At 43.4% G+C, this 6604-nt stretch overlaps 1 long non-coding RNA gene across 2 annotated transcripts; it reads right to left on the bottom strand.

Annotated features, from left to right (window-relative positions):
• Positions 1-343: 343 nt before the first annotated feature.
• On the bottom strand, positions 344-5767 carry LOC311597929. Of its 2 annotated transcripts, none has more exons than XR_014779405.1 (3): positions 5530-5767; positions 769-929; positions 344-570 (listed from the first exon to the last, which is right to left on the bottom strand). It is a non-coding gene; the product is annotated as an uncharacterized lncRNA (long non-coding RNA). The 2 variants fall into 2 exon arrangements; XR_014779406.1 differs by having other exon boundaries at positions 344-566.
• Between the last annotated feature and the right edge of the window lie 837 nt (positions 5768-6604).

The following is a 6604-nucleotide window of genomic DNA, read 5'->3' as shown; positions in this document are numbered from 1 at the left end:
ATACAGCAGACATTGATCCAGACGTATCAATAATCAGTCTGAACGCCTGTGGTCAGAAACAACAGGAAGCGATCACAGTGGATCAGAGACTGGGGCCCAGTTGTGGCTGTCCACAGACAACCCACTGTTACATATTAAAGTAAAGGGATGAAGGGAAAAAATACATGCTAACATTCATTAATCAAGAGAAAGAGGGGAGTTGTATCTGTCTCAGACAGAGCAGGGAAAGTCATCAGGAAGAAAGAGATTCAGTAATGACGGTGGAGTCTGTGACCCATGGAGACAGAACTTCCTGGTGTGTATGCGCCTAGCAACAGACTGTCCAGTGATGTGAAGCCACACCCGGCTGAACGGCAGGGACAAAGGAATGAGCCTCGTTACAGTCAGAGACTTAGTGCTCTAAGCCAGAGAAGAGAATGCCCAGCAGACTGAAAATAAGAACACAGTCAACTCCATCCCACCTACCAGCCAGGTCTAACCCGCTCCTGAAGCCCCTTCGCTCCACAACAGCAGAGCACGCATTCTAACCAAGGCCACCAGTGGGAAGTCCTTTCTACCATATCCAGCTAGCTTTAAAAAAAAAAAAAGATTTATTTTATTTTCATTTATGTGTATATTTCTAAGTCTCTCCCTTTCTCCTTCTTTCTCCTCTCCATCCTCCTCCTACCCTCCTCCCCCGCTTCCTTTTTCTCTCTGTATCCTCAGAAGCCAGAAGAGGCTATTGGATTCACTGGAATTAGAGTTGCAAGCAATCGTGAGCCACCTTACCTGGGTACTAGGAATCAACTCCAGTTCTCTGAAGAGCCCTCAACTGCTGAGCCAGTCCTCTGGGTCTGTACCGGGCAGAATGTACACTCCCTATTGTTGCTATGCAAGTTATGCTAATAAGCTGCAGATCTTGTCATTTCTGGAGGGAGACCTTGAGATTTCTGCATCGGGAGAAATAAATATCATCTCTCCTACATCTTGGTTTTGGTTCCTGTCAGATTCTCCTGCTAGAATGCTCAGTTTCCTGGTTATGCTTTAGTCTGTCTGACCCCATCTCCTCCCTCTTGGATGGGGACCATTTAACCTACAAGTAACCTGACTTGTTGGAGGCAATATTCATTATAAGTGGCAATCGCTTTTCCGGATTTGCCACCTGTGAGAGCTGTCTTTAATACCAGACAGGTACGCTACAAAACAGCCACATAATAGGTTTAATTACATTTTTGTTGTTGTTCATTTACTGCTCGTGGTATCAGAGGACCACCAAAGCTGCAGTGTATGCAGGAGAAAGATCAGGCAAAGTACTCACTTAGGAAGCAAGACTGTGAGCTTCAGGAGACACACACCATATACCAGGGAAAGCTTTTAACTTCAAAACTAGTACATTTCTGGTCCAATCAGTTGCATTGATATAATGTACTAGAAAAATTATGGAGACATTGAATTTTTATCAATGTTCATTGACAAATGACGTGTGGAGGTAATGCAGGGCCTTGTTGGATGGTTTGGGTTAGCCTGGAAAAGAAAGCTATCCTCCTGGTTCACCTCTGAGCACTGGGATTATAGACACATGCTGCCAAGATCAAGTGCAAGCTAACTTAAATGTTTAAAAATAAACTTTATTATACAAACTCTGTAAATAAAAAAAATCATACTTAAAAATTAGATTAAGTTAAAAATTTTAAAGTAAAAATTCACTTCTATGGCTGTGTTCTTTTGGGATAAAAGGAAGATCGTTGATGTTTCTCTACTTTTTGTAGGGTAAGATCTAAGGTAAGTTTTAAGAAATGTAGGTTGAGAGTGCATTTAACACACCTCACCTGCCAAATGAGTCATGGCTTAACAACACAGGGTGACGTGGGGACAATTGTTCCTGTGAGTGTGTGGCAGTTGGGACCTGTGGTCACTGCAGTTGGCACAGAGAGGATTGTCCGGCATATAGGAGTCCCAGAAAAATCTGTGATGGTTAATCTTGTTGATCAACTTTTAGGGATTGAGAATCATTATGGAAACAAACGGCCAGCCATGCCTTTATTTCTAGACCTAGTTAACTAAGGTAAGTAGCCACCATTCTATGGGCTGCCCTCTTGGGAAACAAAACAAAACAAAACAAGCTGAAGAAAACATTATTGAGCCAGGACTACCTGGCCATGTTCTGTTGTCTTTAAGGAGTATATTCCATAACAAAGTTTCTTTAAAAGAATAAATATAAATTTTAATACATGCCATGCATGCCGTAATATATTGAGACAAACATTTACAAATAAAACTATTATACGTTCTTTTTAAAATGTAGATTTGTTTATTTGGTTTTTATGTGTATGAATGTTTGCTTGCATGTAGGTATGTGCCACTGCATGCAGACCTGGTGATCATAGAGGCCAGAGATATGGACATCATAGAGGCCAGAGACCTGGTGATCACAGAAACCAGAGACCTGGTAATCATAGAGGCCAGAGACCTGAGACCTGGTGATCATAGAGACCAAGAGACCTGGTGATCACAGAGACCAGAGACCTAGTGATCATAGAGACCTGGTGATCACAGAGACCAGAGACCTGGTAATCATAGAGGCCAGAGACTTGGTGATCACAGAGACCAGAGACCTGGTAATCATAGAGGCCAGAGACCTGGTGATCACAGAGACCAGAGACCTGGTGATCACAGAGACCAGAGACATGGCAATCACAGAGGCCAGAGACCTGGTGATCACAGAGACCAGAGACATGGCAATCATAGAGGCCAGAGACCTGGTGATCACAGAGACCAGAGACCTGATGATCTTAGAGACCAGAGTGTTGCATCTCTTGGAACTGGAGTTACAGACAGTTGTAAGGTACACGTGGGTGCTGGAAACTGAACCCAGTCCTCTGCAAGAGCAGAGCCACCTCTCTAGCCCAGTGTAATACATTTTTAGGTAAATAAGTCATTCTTACCATGAACTATAAGTTGTAGTAACTAAGGCCCCGTTTTTAATAGCAACAACCCCCACACAAGCCTCAGTACCTTGAATCTACAACATAAGATATTTCAATATCTAAACTCTCCTCATTCAAATTTAGTAATTTAAATTTATTTCTACACTGGGGATGCTATAAGGCCAGTACTATAAGTACTCAGGAGGCCAAAGCAGGAAGGTCATGTGGTCAAGTCCAGCCTTAGTCCAGACATAGCCCTGTCCAAAACATGAAGGCAAACAAAAATTGATAAAATTTTGAGACAGTGCTATATATTTTTATTGCACTAATTAAATTAGCTAATCACTGTGCGTGAATATATGCCATAGTGGAGGTCAGAGGTTAACACTCGTGAGCAGATTCTCACCTCTCACCATGTGGATGCCTTGATTAAACTCAGATTTGCAGGCTTGGCTGAGAGTGCCTTTCCCCATTAGCCAGCCCACCAGCCACGAGTTGTTATTTATAAACAATATGCTATCACAAGGCTTTAATTTGTTCCTAATCGAAAGAAAACGCCTCTCGGAAAATTGAAGGCTGCCTTTAGCATCTGACTTTTTTACTTATTTTTTGCCAGTGAGGTGTCCTCTTTCTCGGCAGTTGCTGGATGTCACACACATCAGAGTCACCTTGCCTGAGACCGCAGACAGCATGGTCTTTCCCTGGGGACTCTTCACGGCAATCCGGCACGTCCATGCTGCCGGTGCCCGGGACGCACTCTGACAACCACTGCGCGCTGGACTTGCGCCCGCTTCCCGCCACACATGCAGATGGTGACTTGGATTGTTGACTTTGTTGGAAGTCTCCCTGGTTCTAAAACTATCTGCAAGAGCAGTTCTACCTGCCGTCATACTTAATTCAGGGAATCTGCGCTAATAATCCCAGTGGTTGCGGTCTCTGTCTGTGATTCTGACATGGCGGCGAGGGAGGCATGCTCACATCACCATTGCCACCCACTAACACTAGCGGCTGTAACCGTGGAGACAAGATGTTTGTTTACACTACTAATGTTAGGTGGGCAACTGATTTATACATCATAATATTTGGTCCTGCTGAGTTTTCCAACTTCATTGCCTAATGATGGCAGTGTCTGGCTTGCTTATTTTATTTATTTATTTATTTACTTATTTAATATTTGGTTTCCTGCGTGCTTGGTGGGGTCCATTCTGGCAGTGAAGTTTTCTTTGGCCAGCTTACACAAAAAGCGTTTACTGGATTCATCATGAGTAACTAATAAATTAATGTAGGTGAGAAGAGTGGTTAATTAGTTCTAATCTTGGCAGTCAGGATCGTTAGCGTTTAATGAGAATGAATAATTTCATAAGACATGGAAATATATTGCCCCAAGCCAAATAGTTTATAACCGTAGTATTGCAAATTACCGCTTGAAATTAATGAGCAACATTTTCACATATTGTTAGACGGTCTATAATATTTTTTAATGTTATACCTCTAGGTCTTAATAGCATGTATCCAGGAGTCTTGTAATTTCATTGTAAATTATTATAGGTGATCAGATGTGAGCTTCTGCCTTACTGTAAATCGCTGTTCTTCTTTTCCTAAGTAGCTTCATCTTCAGCTTAAATATTGCTTTTTCAGACAAGTTTTCTCAGAGATCCATCCATTCCCACCCCCTCCCGACACACACACATAGCTAATGATTGAAACCGAGGTCTCCACATGCCGAGCCTACCACTAAGTACATGCCCAAACCCAGACTCTCAATGAGTCTCGTGGTACCTGGTTCTGACTCTTTCTTGCATTTTCTGCAGTGTGGGAGCATGTACTTACTTGCACGTGGTTGTGTGGTTAACGTGTCTCTCTTATTCACGTCGTGAAGGGCAAAGAACAATGGTAAACGATTTAATGAGTAAGACTGCAAGTGTGGAGGGCAGGAGGCACCCCCCAGCCCCCCCCCCCCCCAGTTTCAGTGTTCCATCTCAGCTATAAATCTGTCAAAGATTAGCTGAGAAAATGTTAACAGCCAGGATTGGAGGCCTCTTCAAAGTCAGCCTGTGTAGCCTCATAGTGCTACAAAGGCCAACCCGAGAAAATGCTTAGTAAAAGCAAATACCAGCTAGCATCATTTACTTTTGATGATCATCTTGAACAAAGAACACTAACTATAGCTTTTCTCTCTTAGCTAACATTCTTATGAACATAATGGAAAAATTAAAACTTCTTAGCAGGCCTAGAGTGGCAGTGCATGCCTATAACCCCAGCACTCCGGAGGCAGAGGCAGGAGGATCTCTCTGAGTTCGAGACCAGCCTGGACTACGTTGTGAGGTTCAGGATAGCCAGAGCTGCTTAATCAAACTCTGTCTCAAACAAACAAACAAAAAACAATATAATCTTAGCAGTTATTGCAAAAATCATTTTGTTTTCAAGCAAAGCAACTTTGACAGAGTCTGCACAGGCTGCACAGGCTGCACAGGCTCGGTCCGTAAGGTAACGGGAGTGTTTGCTTCTTATCCTACTTTAAAGTTACTTTCTACAAGGTACATGGCCACATTATGAGACATAGACACTGGTACCTCGCATGACATGTAGGCCACAGCCTAGTGGACAAGCTCATTTTCCTCACCTCCAGTCTCTCAACCAACATCGTTGAGCTCAAAACATGTCCTCACTTATCAACCACCAGTCGCGTCTTCCCAACCATGTCCAGTAGGATTTGTTTTCTCTTGGGGACTTTGGTCCCCTCTCTTATTTCTATATTTTAAATCCTATTGCCTTTCAGGTACCACTTCAGCTGTATCTTTACCATAGAGGCTTCAAACATACTCACGGCGTTGGCGGGGTGGATGTGGGTGGAGTCAGCACATTGTGACATCACCATATGGCATGACCTCTGCAGTGTCTGTGGTTATGCATACTGATCACTTACACCTAGCTTTTCTTACTTAAAAAAAAAGTCATTGTCTTAGTCATTGTCCTATTGTTGTGAAGAATGACAATGACCAAGACAACTCTTAAAAAGGAAATCATTTAATTGGGGCTGGCTTACAGTTTCAGAGGTTTAGTTCATTATCGTCATGGCGAGAAGCACGGCGTCATGCAGGCAGACATGGCTGGGCAAAGCTTGAGCATCTGAGACCTCAAAGCCCCGCCTCCACAGTGACACACTTCCTCCAAGAAGACCACATCTACTCCAGCAACGCCAAGCCTCCTCCTAGTGCCTCTCCCCGTGGGCCAAGCACTCAGACACAAGTCTTTAGAAGCCATTCTTATTCAACCCACCCCAGTCATTGGACGTTTGACTTATTTGTCTCCCCCAAAGGCCTTGTGCAGTTCGAATGTGGGGTGCTACCGTGCTAACGGTAACCGGGCAGTTAGCGCCGTCTCTGTGATAGAGTGCCAGTTGTTGTAGTACATAGCTGCTTGGTGTTTTCATGCTTGCATCACTAAACATGGCTGCGTTTCTAATGAACAGGGCAGGGGTAAGTACTGGGAAAGGTCTGAATGCAGGTAATGGACACCTGAGTCACAAAAGAGGCTCTAAAGCGAATTGCTTTTCTAGTTCTAACTGTTACAGATTTGCCATCTATGGTGGTAGATAAGTGCATAAAAACAAATTGAGAGAGAAACTTTAAACCTCATATGAAGCTTGAGAACTTCCGAATACTTGCTCTAACTGGGGAGAAGTTCACTGAGATGGA

Source organism: Acomys minous, assembly GCF_964271855.1.
Source record: "Acomys minous genome assembly, chromosome: 5".
NCBI classification, from domain to species: domain Eukaryota; kingdom Metazoa; phylum Chordata; class Mammalia; order Rodentia; family Muridae; genus Acomys; species Acomys minous.
Note: the sequence above shows the minus strand (reverse complement) of the source record. Positions and strands in the feature narration are given on the sequence as shown.